This window comes from Miniopterus schreibersii, assembly GCF_964146895.1.
Source record: "Miniopterus schreibersii genome assembly, chromosome: 2".
In the NCBI taxonomy this organism is placed as follows: domain Eukaryota; kingdom Metazoa; phylum Chordata; class Mammalia; order Chiroptera; family Miniopteridae; genus Miniopterus; species Miniopterus schreibersii.
In genome coordinates this window covers 64,167,703-64,189,112 of record NC_138102.1, presented here as the reverse complement: position 1 = coordinate 64,189,112, position 21,410 = coordinate 64,167,703, and the positions used below count along the sequence as shown (strand labels likewise).

The window sequence follows — 21,410 nt, the reverse complement described above, 5'->3', positions numbered from 1 at the left end:
CATCCGGGTTTACAGCATTCATAACCCGAAATGTTCGTCAACAGAGACGTTGGAAAACCGAGGTACCACTGTATACCCTTAAACATTACTCCAATGGCTATTGGAGTAAACTATTCAACACATTAAATCAAACCTTGTTTCTCCTGAAAAGCAGCCTATACCACAATTTACCACTCAACATCCTCAACCGCAGGTAATAGTTTAGTCTTCTAATCAACTTTAAAACTGCTGATTTTTGCCCTGGCCGGTTTGGCTCAATAACTAGAGCATCAGCCCATGGACTGAAGGGTCCCGGGTTGACTCCTGCCAAGGGTATGTACCTCAGTTGCAGGCTCGATCCCGGCCCCAGTTGGCATGCGTGCGGGAGGCAACCAACTGACATGTTTCTCTCATATCAATGTTTCTGTCCCCCTCCCCCCACCTTTCCACTCTCTGAAAAGCAATGGAAAAAATATCCTTGGGCGAGGATTAAAAAAAAAACACACACAGCCACTAATTTTCTTTATGAATTTTACATAAAGACCCAAAATATATAGCTTCTAGAGATGTAAAATTTTAAATATTTGGGGGATTGGAAGAACAGGTTGAAACTACAAGAAATTTTTGTATGAAGTTAGTTACTAAGACTCAAGATCCTTCTCCATAACCTTCACTTTGTAATTTTTAACACATGAACTGCAAAAAACAAGAAAAATTCCATCAACATAAAGACAAAAATATTCAAAAAGCCTAAGTTCTCATAGTTCTGAGAGAGTGTGTGGGTACTCTTGCATGGGTGTATGTATCTGTCTCTGTGTCTATGGGTTTTTATTTATGTCAGTAACTATAAGTGAACTGTCTCAGTTTCTTCTTAGTATAACAATTCCTGAATTCTTGGTACCTATTATTTAGGTGATGAGACTTGTGAAGAAAAATAAGATGAAACAAAATCTAGAGCGTATTTAAAGATATAGTTTGCACTAAGAAAACAGCAGAGTCAGCACTGTACAAAAAAGGAGTAAGCACAGTTGCTGCCGAGGGGGTAATTATAATCTAAATTACTATCATGTAGATTGGTATTAAAATGCATTGCGACAATTTCTTTACATTTTTCAAATGATTTCTAACATCTCTCATGTCACTGATCAACAGAAACACTATGCTGTCATTGTAATATGAATTACTTGTTTTCAGAACATTTACAACCCCAACCAATCTCAGTGGCCCATAAAATTTGTTATTCAGAGACAATATTATGCAAACTCATAGTAGAAACTATGAGTGATGTAAAGTGCTGCAGAAAGGTGCATTCACCAACTAAATAAAGTTTACCAAAGAGCTCCTTTAAAGAGTTACTTAAAATTTTTTTTCAGAAACATTTAATGGGCATCATTTACGTACCAGGAACTCTTGCTATAATTTTGGAGGCTGCTTTTAAAGTACATTAAAAATAGCAAACGTTAAAAGTTTAGAATTACCAAGTATATTTTCACAAAGAAATATGATAAAATATAGAAAATATGCTGTTCTCCCTTCAGTTCCTAAAATAACTCTATGAAAGGGAAAAAAAGACTGATCCAACACTAGTTTTAGACACTTAGAAATTAACTTAAAGTAACAATAAAAGAAATTTCTACATTTTAGGATTTTTCACTATATTCACAACATATTACATTTCTCTTATTATCCATCAATACCTAACTAGTATTGACTTCCCTTCTATTCACAGAAAAGCTTTCCTGCATTGGCCCATTGCTTTCAGTAACACTTGAATATTTAGACTATTTTGTGTATTTAAGAAGGGTTGCTTCAACTGCTGAATGCAATATCCTGGTGTTATAAAACTTCTATCTGCTTACCATGACCAGACCTGAGGTGTTATTTTAGCTTTAAAGCCTTAAAAGTGATATACCATAACAGTTAACAATCAATTGCTTCTACCCAAAGCCAGAGAACAGTATTTGAATCAACAATGGTGAGCCACAAGCATGAGCACATTGCATCAATTGTAGCAAGCAGTTATAAGAATGAGGATATCTCTGAACAATATAGCATGGGTTTTAGAATATATTTTGAAATGAAAATATTACAAATATATAGACTATTACCTTGTGTTTATGAAAAAAATGAAAAAGTACATTTTTTTTAAATGTGTACAAAATGACAGAGAAAGAAATAAGATGATACAAAATGTGAAACTAATGAGACTGCATACCTTTCAAGGGGTGGATGGGAACATGGTGAAAAGCAGAATGTAGAATGCCTTAGAGAAATGAGGTATCTTTCGTGGAATTCTGTTGTTGGTGTTGTTTGTGTTTTGTTTAATTTTGTTTTGTTTGAGAGAGAGGGAAGGAGAAAGAGAATCATCAATGTGAGAGAAACATTGATCCGTTGCCTCCCATATGTGCCCTGACCAGAAATCAAACCGACAACCCTTAGGTGCACAGGATGACGCTCTAACCATTGAACCACACTGGCCAGGGCTTTTTTACTTTCAGAACTATGTCAATGTTTCAAATACTCAAAATGAAAAATATAAATTCAAGGACGGGAAGAAAATCCTAAGACGAAATAAATCCAAATCAAATGAACCTAACTGTATTTCAAATGAATAATTATGTCAGAAATAAACCAGAATATGAAAATTGAAGATATAAGAATAAACTGGTATGGGTAGAAAAAGTGGAGGTGGGTGGCATTTAGATAGGTAGATAACAGAGATAGCTAAAGACAGAAAATGCCTGTATTATTTGATTTTGTGACAGTAGGCACATATTTGCTTTTTCTTAATTAGCAGTTTTTAAAGCTGTGCAGTTTATAGAGCAAAACAAAGGAAGGGAAGGAAGGAAGGACCCATAGTCTACAGGGTAGGTGAGGGAGGGAGCAACATGAACAACTGAATTAACTAAAATGAGAGGAAGCAACTCAAGTCCAACAAAGAGGTTAATAATTCATTTGTTTATGTTAATCCTCCTTGTAACTAGTAAGTATACAGATATGAAAAGTCATAAACAGTCTCATATCTCTTTTCTACTTCCCAGAATAACTGCCAGATACTACATAAATGCTTCTTAATAAATGAGAGAATAGAGAAGGTAACGGGCCTAAATTTACGTAACTACTAAGTTCCATCTAAGAGCATCCATAAATGTTAAGTTGAAAACCTTTGATAGTCACATGGTACCAATTTTATAAGTACATAATTTCTAGGATGTTCTATTAAACCTAGCTATCCACCAGACTGAGTAATTCAATAAACAAGTACATAAGTGCCTAATGTGTGCCAACCATTATGAATACTGGGACTCAAAAACAAGGAAGAGCCCGCCGGGTGGCTCAGTTGGTTGGAGTGTTGTCCCGCGCACCAAAGCAGTTGCAGGTTTGATTCCCAGTCGGGGCACAAACCTAGGTTGTGGGTTCGATCCTTGGTCGGGGCACTTATGGAAGGCAACCAATCGATGTTTCTCTCTCACATCATGTTTCTCTTCCTTCCTCTCTTTCTAAAAAAAAAAAAAAAAAAAAAAAAATCAATAAATATATCCTCAAGTGAGGACCAAGAAAAAGAGAAAACTGTAAGAGAAAATTCTGCCCATGAGATACTCACCATCATTAGATGGGAAAGAGCATCTAAACAGTTTCTCAGTGGGCAGGAGGAGGATGCCCCCACTGTCAACTGGGTGATCAGGGAAGGCTTCCCTGATTCAAGAACCAGGTCTTACTTGACGGGCAGTGTGAACAGATAACATGGGCCAAGGCACAGTGAGGTGAAAGAGCTGGTGTATTTTAGGAACTACATGGCTACATTACAGGTGGTGCAGAGTACAGAGAATAGAAACACAAAATACACAGAAACAAAACATGGAAGGCTCCTGCCTCATACCAAGGAAAGTAAACTTTAACCCAAAGATAACAGGAAGTCACTGCAGAATTGGAAGAAAATACAAGAAGCTGTATGTTAGGAAGACACTCTAGCAACAGTAAGGAATACAGAAACAGGAGCCTCTGAGGCAGCTTATAGAGGTTAGAGAGACAAGGCCAGTTCAGGTGAACTTGTAAGAAGGAATTCATTTTCTCAGTTCTACTATAACCTATAAAAAAGAAAAAGAAACAGCTGGGAAGGTTAGTAGAGTTGACCACAAAAGTGTGTTCAAGGGAACCTAGCATGTTCTATCTCCAAAGCACTTAAGAGACAAAATACAGGGGGAATCATTTCTCCTGTGAATAAACACACAGGAGCCTCTTCCTATCCCTCCCACTCTTCTCATAATATCCAATGTTCTACTAGGAAAAAATTTTTTTACAAACCTAGCTTTTCAACCTCATATCCCACTGTTCTCTTTCATGGGAACTTCACTACAGATAAAATGAACAACTTCCCAACTACGTATGCACATCACGGTTTCCCCACCTACACATCTTTGCTGGTGTGATTCCTGCAGCCTTGTATACCTCCGCATCCCTACCTCAAATGTTTAAACCCTACCTGTCCTACATTCCTACACAATGCTGCCTTCCCATGGAAACCTTTTCTAATCACCTCAGCAAGGGATAATTCTGACCTCCAAATTACCACTTCAAGTTTATTTCTCCTGTTGTACTTCGATTATTAGCTGGCTTCATTAACATATTTATACATTTTATGACTCCTACCATATTAAAAACTCCTTGGCAATAGGATAAATATTCAGCTCATCTTTACATGTATTCCAGAAAATGGGAACTCAAACCATTGAAGAAATCTTATAAATACTACCTTATTCAAAACCACATTAGGGCAGTTGATTAAAACAATCTAGCTACAACTCATTCTTTCATTCAACAGTATTTGCTGAGCATCTATTATATGCAGCCAGTGTTCAACAAGTTAAAAACAGTGAAATGAACTAAACTAGCAAAAAGCCCTATTAAGTTTTAGAAATGTACTTCTGGGATGTTTACCAACTTGGGAGGTCATTCTTTCCTTTCCAAAGTAGATTTGGTATCATTAGTACTTAGATAGCGATTCAACATATTTCCTTTCAATTACCTCCTAAACTTTTCCTTCAGGTATCTACCAAGCACTGCCCCTCATGACCTGCATGGATAAATAAGGATATCTGTCCTGGTAGAAAAGATGAACATGTCAGATTATCAAGCTCTGTGCTGTGGAAGAATCCAGACAAATAGTAAAAAAAAAAAAGAAAATAACTAATACGAAAATAACTAATACAAATTCTTTGACTTCCCAGACCTGATCTTATATATTGATTGTCTCTTTTACTAAACTGTAGGCTACATGAGAGCAGCGACAAGGTCAGCTTTGTTCATTACAGTATCCCTACTGCCTAGAATACTGCCTTACTGGTAAACGGTAATATTTTTTTTAATGAATGAATGAATGAGATTAAACATTTCCACTAATCTAAGACATACAGAGCTATTATAATGACTCAAAATAAAGATCATGACTTGAAGACCTGGCCTATATCAATCCATCAACATATTTTTCATCTCTGGATTTGATTGTAAAATACAATTTTCATAAATTCCAAAGTAGTTTATAAATAGGCTATCTTCCCAGCCTGCCATTCCCTACAAACCATTATTAAATAGCAAAATAAAATATAACACTTTTAATAAAACATCTTTATAAAAAGACTAAGAACATTCAAATAGATAAAATTATATTCCTGTAAATTTATGCTGAGTGCAATTTCCATTCATTGATATGTATCATAAGCAATAAGCCATTTAATAATCATAAAAGTAAAGGGTTATCCTTGAAGCACCACCATCCTGAAATCTAATAATGGAAATGGAGTAATTCACACTTGAATTTTTCAATAAGAATGCATAACAACAAAATTTTAAATATAAGTAAATATGCAATATGTTATAAATATGTTACACTACTAATTCCAGATAAAACAATTCTAAAATGTCTAATTGTTTTCCCATTTTTACAGTCCATATAACAGGTTATGATTCATAATTAAATACAATGGCGTTGCTGGTAAGTCTTTAAAAACCACCTCTCAGGAAAACACTAACAACTTATTGGTAGTGTTTGCCAACCTATGGGATATAAATACCCCCAGATGGCTGATTACAAGCAGCCACTGCAATGTTACTAAACATGATAGAGAAACTGGCTCTAGACCACCTATGAAAAATACACTGTGCTAGACTAATTGGTGTTTGGTACATACTATATTTATAAGTCACTGATTTATTCATCAATAACTTATTGTGCATTGCTATGTTCCAGGTTGGGATGGAAGCACTATAAAAATTATACAATCCCTGCCGTTGGTGACATTAGAGTTCTTGTGAAAATCAAAATAGCACAATGCCATATGAATTTCAAATTGCTTAAGAATCTTTAACAAGCCGATATGTCTTTTGCCTTAAGTTGGCATCAGCTTATATTCTTTTTAGATTTGCTCAACCATCAATCTCATTCCATCTCATCTCAATACAGGGGTGTGCAAAAGCAGGCTTACAGGTGTGAGTATGCAAAACACAGTTTATTCTTGTATTATTATTTTATTATTATTAACCTACTTTTGCTCATCCCTGTATTAACTAACAAGTTAACCTAAATATAACGAGATGACAATGAATTAAAGGGCTATATGCTTATTACATGTATATAATATATTCTAAATAACAAGTTAAAATTTTTTCTTGCTGAAAGTCTAATTCTCTTTGAATTTACATCTCCCAATTAATTTACTCAACTAATATTTATCAAGTATATACATATAGTCTGATATGTATCCTTTTACAGCTCCACTGACAATGGATAAAGGTACTTTTTCTCTACTAGAATAGTAAAAATATCTAATAGGTGTCAAGTGACTTTAGTATGAATATATAACTACAAATTTTACATACGTATTTATGTCTTTGGATTTGTTCTTCTTGAATTGTCATTAGCTCATTTTTTAAATTGGGTTGTTTTCTCTTTTTCTAGTCAACTCATGAAAGTTCACTATAGGGCATAAATATTAACCCTTCGTCAAGATCATTAGAAATATTTTTAACCACATCTCTTGTCTTTTGTCTGTGCTCAATTTGGTATATAAACAGGTTTAGCTTCTTTTTAAACAGCTGATTATGCCTATGTTTTCTTTTACAGTTGCAAGCTTTCCATTTCTGGCAGAAAGTTGTTCTGTAGTCAGAGAAGATAACAATGTTCAGAGGCCAAGGGAAGAGGGGAGAGAAAGTCCCAACATTAGACCTTCATTCTACTCATCCCTTCTCTTCCAGATAGAAATGTCAATAAAAGGTCTTTTTTGTTCATTAGTTCAACTTGGGCTTTTATTACTAACAACTAAAAGAGATTTGACCAATACTGTGATGTACTTAATCAGGTGAATTAGTAAGTTTGTTAAACTGGGGTTTTTATGCCAGGACCCAAAAACCAGTACTAAAATTATTTCACATTCTCATTACCCTTGTGGGTTTTCCTAAATTTCCACATGTTGGTGCTTTTTAAAACTGAACTTATTGGGGTGACATTGCCTAATAAAATTAAATAGGTTTCAGAGGTACAATTCTGTAATTCATCAGCTGTACATTGTATTGTGTGTTCACCACCCCAAGCCAAGTCTCCTTCCATCACCATTTATCCCCCTTCAGCCTCTCTTACTTCTCGCCACCCCCTTTCCCTCTGGTAATCACCGTACTATTGTCAGTGTCTATGAAGGTTGTGTGTTTTTCCTTAATCCCTTCACCTTTTTCACCCAGCCCCTCTCCCCTCTGACAGCTGTGAGTCTGTTCTCCTATCTACGAGTCTAAACTTCCACATGTTTATATAGAGAAACTATCACTACATAGTTTAAGGAAAATGAAATCTAATGATTTTTTTTTTTATATATATCTTTATTGATTTCAGAGAGAGAGGAAAGGAGAGGGAGAGAGAGAGAAACATCAATGATGAGAGAGTCACTGATCGGCTGCAGCCTGCAACCTGGGTATGTGCCCTGACCGGGAATCGAACCCTGATAGCCTGGATCCTAGGTCGATGCTCAACCGCTGAGCCACGCCCGGCAGGGCTCTAATGATTTCTTAATGCACCAATAGCTAAAGCTTTTGAAATTTATGTGTAATTGACAGTATTATTTACATTACTCCTAAGAACTACGATTTGACAAATGTGTCTTTTTCTTAACACATAATTTCACATAATTTTTATCCACTGAATTTTTCTTTTTATACCATAAGTGAGGTAAGCTTTACTTCCAGATACTGGGCCAGAAAGTTATGGATATGAAGGCTAATTCTTAATTTTAGAAAATACTTACAATTTTATGTTTGTTCTCATTTTAAAACCCAGATTCTGAAAAGCTTTGTTCCTATATAATTCTACCATTCCTCCACTTAAAATTTAGAAGATGAGAAATAATAAGTCAAACTATATTATAACCATTTGGTAACCATGCGCTAAGACAAAATTTATGTCAATGTTTTGCTGCCCCAAATATCCTGTGCTGAGGTCATCTGGTGCTTGGAGAAAAGTGAGAAATCAGACATAAAGGCTCACTATACAGCTGAGCTACAGAAGGATGCATAAAAAGAGCTCTCAGAATCTGGGGCAAAAACAGATCTATAAACCCCTCTAAAGACCCCTGGGTAATCTGAATAAAGCTCAAATTGAATTTACCCAAACTTGACAAGCTATTGCAACTCACTCCTTGAACTTTAAAAGTGACACTTGAAGGCAGCAACAGAGTCGCTGAAGCATCCAGTACTGCTTGCAATGCCCACAAAATCAGATGCTGAGAAAGTCTCCCAACAATGGCCACACATAAATCCAGAAGCAGATGAATCTTTAGTCCTCAGACTTCCTTCCCAACCCACCCACCAGACTCAGTTATCCATACCCAAAGGCAGCATGGAGGTAGGATGAGAGTCAATCATATGCTACAATGTTTATATATCTTCTCTTTTGATTCCCAGGCTCATGGAAGGAGGCTCTTGCTTAATGTGAACCCCTCAAACCCACATGTTGCTTCTTTCTTTAAATGATTTCCTAGGCATGTATTGTAGCTTCTTACTTGATCTTCTGACATTCACTTCCTCCTCAGTCTTACCTTAAACTCGGGGTTCCTTGAATTGGTGTTATTTACCCAACTGTGATTGTTCTGGCCTCTTCATAGCCAAAGAGAAGACTTGAAGTTTCTAATTAGCCTACATAATTTTCCTTTTCTGAGCATTCTACTTGTCTCCTATCAGTCTATATTGTGCCCCTTGCAGTTCTAGGCCTGGGTAGATGCGCCTCAGAGCTGAAAAATAAGTTGGCCTCTCAGGCTCACTAGTCTCTCAAACAAAACATTCACTTTTATCTTTGAGATATATAGGGGAGGGGGGTTATCCATGTAAGACTACATTTTCATAAAAGGCTTGCACTAAACAGAATTTAGGAACCATTAGAATATATTAGTATTTGTTTATATTTTCCAACCTCAAATGGGCCCTCAAGATAGACTTCAGGTATCTTTGCTCATATTCCATTCTCTCAATACCTGCTCAAAACCCATTAGCTCTTTCTGAAACTATCCCTATTCTCTGCCCTACTCTTACCATGACTTTGCCCTTTGCTGTACTAAAATAGCAAAACTAGACAGTATAAATTGACTCAACTTTCCTCTTCCATCAAGGAAACCAGTTTTCTTCTATTTTTACCAGATCTTGCTGCCCAGAGAAATATGTATACTTCCTTATTTTTAAGGCTTTTAATGTTAAACTATCGTTCTAATCCCAGCACCGATGTCACTGATTTGGTTACTGGCCCCATTTAACCTCTCCCAGAGCTTCTCTTACAAATGTCCTTCAGGGAACTCCTCATCCTTAGGTATCTTCTCAGTGCCATTCTCCCTAAAGCCAAACACTGTTGTATTTTTCTGCTTGACCCCTAGACCACTCCAACTAATTATTCTCTGCACAGCACCGAAAGATGCAGGTGTGGCTGCAGCAGCTTGTGTCCAAACTACTGGGTTTCTCCTCCCCCATTTAACAGAGGCTTTCGACTTCGGTTCCACCAGTTCTCTCTTCTTGCTAAGCTACCTTCATTGATTAGTTTTCATGTTCACTGGTACAAGGGCATGGTTGAAAACTCATCTCTGGCAACATTAAAATTTCCCTTGAAATAGGGAATATCAAAAAACACTAGATGACAAATCCATTTTTATCAAAGAGTACCTTATACTACTTACTGTAAGTTAACAGTTACTAAGGATGCCTATCAAGCCTCAGAATAAAAGCAGGACCATAATCAGTACATTATTAAAAGAAAAAAGAAAAATTATTAGAGATCAGGCTGACACTTTAAAAATGACTAGAGAAAGGACCTATCGTTAGTATTGCTTCACCTAGGATACATGCCGGAAACCACAAGTGCAATGACAACATGCAGTATTTCATTTATTCTCCACAAACACTTTTGAGGTTCATATTCTCAACCTCATTTTTCAGAATGAAAAAAAAGTAATTTAAAAACATTAACAACAGATATCTCTGGTGAAGAAATTATGGTATGGTTTTTTCTTCTTTTTGCTGTATAGGTATGTTTCACAATGACTACACATTACTTTTGAAAACATGAAGTTTTCAACTAAATAAATGGCTTTGAAAGCAGAGATTGAAATTGAGTGACGTATCCTGGTAAAGAAAGGAATCAAAGAATTTTCAGAAATGGAAAGTAACTTTGATGTTATCATATCTATCCCCTAATTTTTCAGATTGAAAACAAAACCGTTCAGGTAATAAATTCTAGGGCACAGAAAAATCACATGAAATGCTTCAAACATAAGTAATACTTCACATATTTTAGTGAGTAATATCCCTCTTCTGTGAGTCAAGTCTTCAAGTTTCCTATATTTTTCATTTACTGTGGTACTGACAGCAGCCAGCATCATCACACATAGGTAAATGCTTAATAAACACTATTTGGCAATGATCACAAACTGAACATTTAAATTATTCACAGATTTATTCAGATGTTTCCAAAACTTAAGTTTTGTAAATAAAAGTGATTATTAAATGAATGCCAATTTACTACAGGAATGTGCAATGCATCTGTGTGCTATTCCAAGTTACACTTAAAGGCTTTGCAAACAGCATACTATCAGGTCTGCTGATTTGTTTTTATTTTTCTAATTGAAATGTGGTCCATGTTATCAGGCCATCTGCACCACAGCAAAATGACTTGGTAAACAAGACAAAAATGGTATTTTCTGTTAGAAACAACATTCAATTTTATTTCTGCTAAGAAAATATTGTAAAAAGACATTTTCTGGTACCAATGCTGAAAACTTGGATGAAGAAAGCCACAAGAGGAGCAGGCGGTTGCACTGCTTAGGTTGCCAGCTAAGAGGCTGATGAGATTCAGAGCCTCACCCATTCACTCCCTAAAACAGTACAATGCATTCTCAACACTGTCCTGCAGCCAATAATCCAGCGCTTTACCATACACTCATGGCCCACATATCCCACTGTATTCTTCTCATCTGCTTACATATTTTGTCTCTACTAAACTGTGAGCTACTTGAAGTACTAGAGACCTTGTCTTATTCACACTGGCTTCCCCAAGTCTCTTGCACATAGAAAAAAGAATGGATTACTACAGCCTAAAATCAAGGAGCAGGCATTGAAGCTCAGCACTCACACCTTGCCACATCCAAAAATCAGAGGACGTACTCTGGTAGATGGTTGCCCTCCCTCTTCCCCTAGTTCTACACCCCACATTACCCTTTTCATTTTTTTTTAACTAAAAATAAAAGTTTATCCTGAGAAATACACAAAACACTAAAATCTAAAATTCACTCATAATCCCACTTGTCCTTTTTAAGTACAGGAGGAAATGTAAATTCTTGACTTGTTTTCTCCAATCTTTGCCTGAGACAAACAGTGCAAATGATTTTTACAAATTGGTTGAGACTCTAGCAAGAGTTTTCCTTTAATTGAGGAGATACTCTTAGGCACCTACTCATTCACATATACATGTATGTACTCACATGACAACTTTCTTTAAACAAAAATTGGTTCATACCATACACATACTTCTATATTGTTTTTTTATATCAGCTAACTTTCCAAGTCATATCTAACTCATTCATTTTAATGGCTCTATCATCCATCACCGCATGAATGTGCTGTAAATTACTTAATCAATTCTCTACTGATGGATATTTTGGTTGTTTTAAATTTGACATTTTGCGCAGTGCTACAAGGAACAACCTCATATGTAGATCTTTACAAGTTCAAGCTACTGCTATAAAAATAGATTCAAAAGGGTGAGATTGTTACATCAGTGGGGTATACAAGTTTTTTATTTTGATAGATATTGTCAAATTATAATCCAAGAAGGTTGCATTGCTATATATTTCTACACTCTCACCAAACACTTACTGTCAGCAATCTTTTTTAGCCTTTCTACTTTGACAGCTGAAAAATGCCCTCCATACCTATTTTAATTTACATATTGAGATTGAACATGTTTTCAAAGAGCTGTTTACCATTTGTATTTCTTCTTGGGTAAATTGCCTCTGTGTATTAAAATTTTTCCTATTGGGTTATTCATCTTTTCCCTAATGATTTGTAGGTGTTCTTTAAACATTAGTTATATATAGCAAATTTTCTTGCAGTTTTTTATTTCTTCTAACTTTGTTTACTCCCTCCCTCTCCCCATCACCATCCATGTGGAAGTTTTTAGGTACATTAACCCATGCACCTATCACATGTATCCATCTTTTGCTCTACAATTTCTGGATTTAAACTTGCTTACAAACACACTCTGACTCAGAAGTTATTTTTAGCAACATCACCTCAGAATAATAGTCTACATTTCACACAACTTTTCCAGCCCAGTAAGGAAGAATGAGGACAATTCTTCCACCGGAAGATATGTTTACTGATTTGGGGGGGTGGGGGGGGGAGAAACATTGATAGGTTGCCTCCTGCATGCTCCCCAACCAGGCATCGAATCCACAACCTAGGTATGTGCCCTGATCAGGAATGAACCTGCCACCTTCTTGGTATACAGGACGACACTCAAGTAACTGAGCCACCCGGCCAGGACTAAAACTTCAATCTGAGCTAACCTAAAATTCCTCCCCTTCCTCAGTGTGGCCCTCACTCAGACTTGGAAATCTATAATGACAAACAGAGGTATGGTCCTGCACTGTTTTCCCACCTTGTCCTTCAATACCATGATCCCTACTCATCAGGATTCCTTCAGCATTTCAGGACCAAAGAGAGTGGGGAGGAAAGAGAGCAAAGATACAGAAAATTGCTGTAATTAGGTAGCACTACTGCACTTTGGTGCTACTGTCCTCTGGATGTGGCTGAAATGCAAATGCTGTCCCCTTCTGTGGACGCTTATGTGGATTCCTTGGAGACTCACTTGCTGAGACTTAGCAGTACAGCCTTACAAAGACTCCCTCTGTTTGGGTCACTTAATGCGCCGGTAGTTCCCTTGGACAAAACACCTCCCCCGGCAACTCAAAGTCAGCTCTGAGAGGTCCACATCCAGTCAATGTTCTGGTATGAGAAACTTTTTCCCACGAAAGGTCTAATCCTTTCTCCTTGTTCTGCCACCACAGAAGCTCACACAGCTTCCTGCCTTTAGAGCCGACCATTTGCAGTTTCCAGTCCTTGTGTCCCCAAATTGGAAGGGATACAGTCAACCTTTGAGAGGTTCTCTACTCCCTCACAAATATTTGGAGATAATGCCGCTGTACAATGGATGACACCTCTCCCTCCAAAGAAAGCCTCTCTATCCATCTTCCAATTTAAAAATATTTGTGAACCTATTCTTATACAGCCTGGAAGTGAAGGATGAGCTAATGGCAGTGCAATCGGTTTCACAATCTATTTTCATGGCCGCACTGTGATGGCACCTGCTATCCTCAGCCTTTGGACTTCTGCCAAAACTCTCACAAAACAGGGAAAGTCACATTTAATATCTCTGCTACAGAAACCTTAGTTTTACTGTTATCATAATTGTTTTTAGGCATTTTTGAAATCAAAACAACCTCAATATTTTAGCTGGATGCCTCATCTTGGGTTAGAGTGTTTGGTGTGGTTATTCCTCTCTAAGATGTCTTATACTTTCTACATTTTCTGTAAAAATGCATTATTTTTGAAATGAGAAAAAATATTGTTAAAATTGTTATATTTTAATATATTTAATATATTCCTAATTAGTCACATTCTTGTGTTTTATTAATCTTAAAAATAAGCATTACGCAAAAGTAAACGATTACTTAAAGCCACTGTAGTCATTCATACATTTAGTATGTATGAATGTAGTCATTTTGCATTAAGATGACATTTGAATTCTGATCAGATCTCACAAGAAAAGCTTTCCTTCTACAGAACTGCTAATGTGAAAGTGTTTAGAGAGCATATACCTTTTTCACTGAAGAACAAAGCAATAAGATAGTAAGAAATGATTCAATGTTGGTTGAAGACCACCTCATTAAGTGATACTCTATCTTTTTAAATTGTATCTTTGATTTTAATAATTTTAAATTTTAGCAGTGGAATAAATGAATGATACTTGGAATGTTACTTGATTACTAAACAAGTTGATCTTAGAATTTCTAATCATTTTGATTACTTAAACAATCTTTGTGTCCTATGAAAATTCTCAAAAATGACAGGGGGAAAATGTATAAAGATCATGAGCTATAAAATTGAAATACTGAGAAAATAAAGTGAAAACACCAGTTCCTATCAAATTCTCTAAAACGTAACGTGACAAGAAGTGAATCTTTGGGAAGATACATTTTGCCAACCATAAGATACCCCCAAAGCTTAAATTACAATTAAGTTCAGATAATGATATTAGGAAAAATATCAAAATGTAACAGATAAAACTATTAAAATGACCAAAGAGGTTACACATGTACACCAAGATCAAGTGTTACCTCAAGATAAAATGATTTTAATTACTGAAAAAAGTATGGCCTCAGCAATTTCAGGGCACTGTAACATTAGTGGGTTATGTTATAGGAGGAGGCAGTCTACATGGCTACCTGCAGAACCCAAAGTCCTTCAGAGAGGCACCTCCCCCTTCAGAAAGGGGGTGACAAAAACATTGACACAAATATATAATTTGTGCTACATCAGGTATTCCCTTACTTCATGGAGTTTCTAGTCCATCACATGAATCCAATGGATAACTACATGAAATACGAGAACAGTTAAAACAGCAAAAGCCTATGATACTACAGGCACACACCCCATTATCTTCATAGTGTACCATACAACAAACCAAGTAAGCAACTCTCCATCATTTGGCTTCCTGTATATACTAGCCTACAAAGAGAGAAGAGAATATAAGAATTTTCTCCTTAATATTATTTCTGATTATAAAGTGATATTTGAATTTTTATACACGTCTCTAATAGCTTAGATTGTATACCAACTCACGAATGCATACTGAGTCTTAGCATGTTGATCAATCAAGTTTGTGAGACTTCAAGATCTGTCACATATGGACAACCATGAATTAACACAAATATTGTCCTAAAGGAATCTTTCTTGTCCAGATGACTCATGGCTTCGATGCATGTCTTCATGTCTTTTTCTCCACGCACAACACATAATGGCAGAGCTAGGGCATATCACATCTTACTCAGGGCCCTAAGCCCTAACCTAATAGGCAGAGGGTGGCAGTGCTGACATTAAAACAGCAAACCCAAACCAAGTCTTTAATTAAATGGAGGATAGGAGCTGGTTAGTGGACAAAAGAAACAGTACAGACAAGAACAAGGAAGGGTTGAAGTCTGGGCCAAGGCAATGGTTACTGCATGCGCATGGGCTCCCAGAACATTCCTGAATGGGAATGATAGGTTCACTTATAAGACAGAATAAAACTGGTGATTTCAAATTAAAAAGGCATTTAAAATTGAGAGGCAGGAGTATACCTTTTAAAAGAAAACTAATAAGAGAAATTTTAAAGTTAAAAATTTACCTTAAAAAAATGCACCAAGCCCAGAAAGCTTTATAGTTCTTTAAAATAAGTCAAGTAATTTGTAGATTGTGTAAAAATATTTGAGTAGAAAAAAGGCATGTTTAGCAGTTTATGTGATGAATCTAGCATAGCAAAAATGTGATAAAACAAAAAGGAACCAATTTCATTTGTGTATATGAGGCAAGACTTCCAAATGAAACAGTAATACTTTAATTTTTATCTTGATATTGTCAATTCATATTATATATTAGAGATAAAATATTAATACATTAAATCTAGTTATATATAAAATGAGTAACAGCCCTGGCCGATTTGGCTCAGTGGTTAGAGTGTCAGCCTACAAACTGAAGGGTCCCCGGTTCGATTCCAGCTAAGGGCGCACACTTCAGTTGCAGGCTTGATCCCCGGCCCCAGTCGGGGCTCGTGCAGGAGGCAACTAATTGATGTGTCTCTTTCATATCAATGTTTCCCTCTTCCCCTCCCTCTTCCTCTTCCTCTCTGAAAAGCAATGGAAAAAATATCCTCAGGTGAGGAAAAAAACGTAAAAAATAACAAAATAAAATGAATAACAAATATGAGAAACTAATACAATGAACATGCTCATGATAAACATTTACTGGCTTAGTGGAATATATGACCAACTTTTTTAAACTGATAGATCTAAAATTTTGAATACTACTGAAACAGGAGATAAGTCAGAAACTTCTTCTATCCATCTGGATTTACCATGGAAAAACCCTGCATAAATGAAGTCAAGTCAGTGAAGCAGTGCTAAGAGATATAGAAAGACTGGGTCCTTGGGTCATTTGGGAACCTAGGTCTAGGCCTGTCTGAAGCCCATACACCCCAGGGATACTCAGATACCTGAGCCAATATGCTCCTATTTTCCTCTGAGTTAATTTGAGCTGAGTTAATTATTTCTAACTGAGGGCAGAACAATTAAGTAGGAAAAACAATTTTTAAGTTACAAAAAATTATATTTTTAATGACCCCATTGCAGAGAGAAAGGGAAGAATAAAAATAAAGTTCACCAAAGTGGGACTTCTCAAAGGTGCTAAGAGATAGACATCCAATATCAGTGATAAAATGCCCAAAGCATGCTGTAGGCTACACAGTTACACCTATGAACTTATTTCTGTGAATACCAAGAGTTGATTTTTTTTTTATATTTTTATTGATTTCAGAGAGAGAGGAAGGGAAAGGGAGGGAGAGAGAGAGAGAGAAACGTCAATGATGAGAGAGTCACTGATCGGCTGCCTCCTGCATGCCCCACACTGGGGATCAAGCCCACAACCTGGGCACATGCCCTGACCAGATATCGAACAGCGATCTCCTGGATCATAGGGCGATGCTCAACCGCTGAGCCATGCCCAGCTGGGCAAGAGTTGATTTTTTTGTACCCCAAACTTTATGAACTGTGATAACTGTTCTTGTTAATGTGATCATGAGAGCAAAAACAAGACTTGTTTCTGTGATAAATTACTTTAATACTTAGAAAAGACAAGATTAGAGCGAGTTCTTTTAAAAAACTCATTTCTAAATTAGGTATGGGTAAGATAATTGAAAACATCACTGCAAACATCATACAAATCTCTTATAAGTCTGAATGTCGACTGTTCCACAAGTGTAAGTTGTTAGTTGAACTAAAACACACAATGGTGAGCACAGATGATACTTCATGGGGATGCCTTATGTAAGAAACACCAAAGTACGAGCCACTCAAAGAAAAAGGCTTTGATTGATAGCCAAGAGTGGCAGGTGAATACATATTTTAAGTAGGAAAAAATGCTGTATGTATTATTTTTTATGATACCCAAATTTAATAATTTTATTCAACTTTTTATTCCAGTATGAATCAGATTTAAGAATGTTTCTGCTGTAGCATTCATTCACCCACTCCCATTTTACACTTTTAACTCTGATAAGACTGAACTTAATATACCGAGATAACTTAAGAGACTTAATCATTGCCCTACTTCCCATGGCATAGGTTCCCCACACCAACACTCCTAAATTTTATTATTCAGTAAACTAAGTCTTAAAGAGGGATATTAAATTTTCTGAAATCACAAAGCTAAAAGTAACCAAGCTGAATTCTTAACTAAAAAAAACATATAATCTGAGTAAATTTTATAAAATACTGTCGAACACAGCTTTAATTCAAAACTTCGGGAAAAATTTAATGTATTCTTTGTTCCTATTTCAAATCATTAATGTTACTACATTTCAAATATTTCAATAATTTTCTTAGTATTTAAAAAAGTACCTAAATAAAGTTACTCACCATTTTTATAACTTATTTTGCTACTGTATATGTAATAAAGTCCTAATGTCCATACTATTTTACAATGTGTAACAGAAATTGATGAGTTTAATTACTTTATGTGCACGGATCAATTTGAAGTAAATTGAAAATGAACACACAGTACACTCTACTTAATCTTGTTACAGTCTTGTTTCAGATTTCACTTTCTAATTTGCAACCCAATAGGTTATATTTTAATAATTAGAACTTCCTTTTACATTTCAGCAATTTAAAGTCAAAGCAACTAAAAGTAGGCAGAGTTCTTACTAGGCAAAAGATCTAAGCTGAAGGGGGAAAAAATCCTATGATTTTATTATCTAAGCCAACTCATTGGCTTGTTATACTCATTTTATAAATGAATTATAGGCACAAAAGGTAGACAAACAAATTGGTAGACAAATGAAATAATGAAGGATATAATCATTCAAAGTCCATTCTAGTTGGTTAAGGATGGCAAGGGACTACATACTTATGATGACTAATACGTCTTCATTCTAAGTAATACAAGTATCTGCATAAAGGGTCAAAATTTACTTTTCACACTGCTGAACCATTTTTAAGAACAAGGTGACAGAAACTCTCAGATGCCTGTGAACTCCATTTACATGGAGTAAATCACTTTTTTTTAAACTGCATTGATATTCAAATCTGAGAAACATGATTCTGAGCTCATCAGGCCTGCTTAATTGCACCAACATCTGCAATCAATTTAAATTCTTTAAGATAGTCTTTCACAGCGTTTGAAGTGATTTCATGCTGTGATAGATTTAACACACTCACTAATTTATAGACACACACAAGCAGCTGAGACCTATTTTTCCAGGGGTGGAGTAAAGTACTGAAGGGCAGTCTGAATTTCTCCCTATCACTGGGATATAAAAAAGGATGCATTCCGCATAACTTACTGAAATTATATGAGAAGCTAATAGCACTGCACAAACATAATATAGAAATTAAGGCTAAAACTAGTGTTTTATTTAAACCTATTTGTTGGTCATGGACCATTAGGAGGTTTGATGAAAGTTTAAAGGTTAAACAGCAAAACCTTGAGCTATTAGTTCAAGTTACACAGCAAAATGTCCTTTCTTAATATATCACAATTTTTCCCCTGAAAGTCAATGGTTTGGGGAGGCAAGCAAGAGGAATTATGCTAATAATCCAGAATTGTTTTTTAACCAAAGACATAAATTGGCATAGAAAAAATAGAATATAAGATTCAAAATCAGAAGACTAGATAATCTGGGCAGATGGCAGCAGCAGTCTAGTTTTTGAAACTCTCTAGATACCCACAGAAAAACAAAGAAAACAACTAAAAAGCAAATAGCAAAACCAAAATCCCAACAATATTGAGAGACAAGGTACAGGCACACCCTCATTTTATTGTGCTTCTCACATTTTCTTTTTTAAAACAAATTGAAAGTTTGTGGCAACCCTGCCTTGAACAGGTCTATTTGCGCCATTTTTCCAACAGGCAGGAATTTTCAGCATTTTTCAGCAATACAGTATATTTTATCTAAGGCAGGTACATCTTTTTTTAGACAGAATGCTATTGCACACTTAATAGACTACAGTATAACCTAAATATAACCTTTATATGCACTGGGAAAACACATGACTCGCTTTGTTGCAATATTTGCTTTATTGCCGTGGTCTGGAACGGAACCCGCAATATCTGAGGGATGCCCGCATCTCCAAGATTCTCCAAACAGAAACAGCTGGACACAAACCACTAATAGCCACTAGACCTGCGCAGTATCAGCGTCTGCGTGGGAAGAAGCAGAAAAAGCAATAAAGTGCCTGATGAACATGAAAACAGGAGAGCTCTAAAATCACCCAGAGATAGTCATTGGAAATCACAGCCCAGTATGGGAGGAGCAGCTGAAAGTGGCTGGAGCTTGGCCCACTCCAATTGTGAGTACACACAAGAGGCAGAAAAGATCTGAAAAGGCTAGAGCGGTCTATGTCCTGAGAACTCACAACACTGAGCTGCCAGAGCTTCGTTCCAGGACAAGGCCCCACACACTGTAGAGAAAGTGCTGAGAGAGAAATCACAATGAAGCAGAACATTCCTACAGAAGATGAAAGGCCACCACAAAAACAAACCCATAAAACATGGCAAACTATAGCGCCCAATTTCAAAATGAGCTGAGACATTAAGAGACTATACAAGGCATGAAAAAACTACTTAAAGCAGAAAGAGAAAAACTCAGAAATGAGGTGAGAAAGCTCCAGAAAAAATGGAAAGAAAAAAAAATTTTCAGGAATAAAAACTAAACTAGAATTTAAGAACAAAAAACATAGTAAGTGAGGTCATAAGAGACTCATAAATGAACTTTTTTTTTCCCCAGGCAAAATGAAAGCATAAGATAAATAGGATTTGAGAAAAAGTGTCATATTGAAGATAAAAATCCAAAATACAGATAACAGAATCCCTGAAGAAGAAACTAAGCAAGTTCATAATGACAAATATTGGACAATCTGAGCTTTACTAGGAGTAACTGTGATGCACCAATTTTAATGGACATTAAAAATAATTGATCGCCTTCAGAGGATGATAAGGAACCAACTCAGTACCTTGAAAACTGGCAAATAAAAAAAAAGAAACCAAGTATTTATCTTAAATTTCCTATATCATGAGGTAATTAATATTTACGGAACTCTTTAGAAATGTATTCCAACTAATAAATGAAAATGAAATTATAGAATTTTAATTACAAACCCAACATAAAATACCTCCTAATAACACATCATAATACTTCCTACGGTCTTGCCAAAGTGATCAAACCCGAATCTGATCAAGCCTCTGGATCTAGCTGCCACTTTGCAGGAAGTACAAAGGAAAGAGAAACATGTGAACTTCTCCATGAATATGCAATTAGCAGAGTCCAGACTGTCCTGGATAAAATAAAGGGATGGATGGGGCACCTGATGGTTAAAAGCCTTTTAAAGATACTCAAAATTTTAAAATATAAGCAAGAATAAACTATGGTGTCTAGTGATATACTTCTGGATGATAAAACTATAAAACTCAAGGAAGCAATACCCAAAAAAGTCAAGCTAATAATTAATTCTAGAGAGAAAAAATGGAGGTTTGAGGCTGGGATAGGGTAGATGGAGGGCTTCCTGCTTCCTAGGGTGGCTGGCAAGGTTCTGTTTATTGAT

At 36.0% G+C, this 21,410-nt stretch overlaps 1 protein-coding gene across 2 annotated transcripts in view; it reads right to left on the bottom strand.

The window, feature by feature from the left end:
- Positions 1 to 21,410, bottom strand: part of DIAPH3 (diaphanous related formin 3) — a 424,348-nt gene that overhangs the window by 337,576 nt on the left and 65,362 nt on the right. The window lies entirely within an intron of this gene.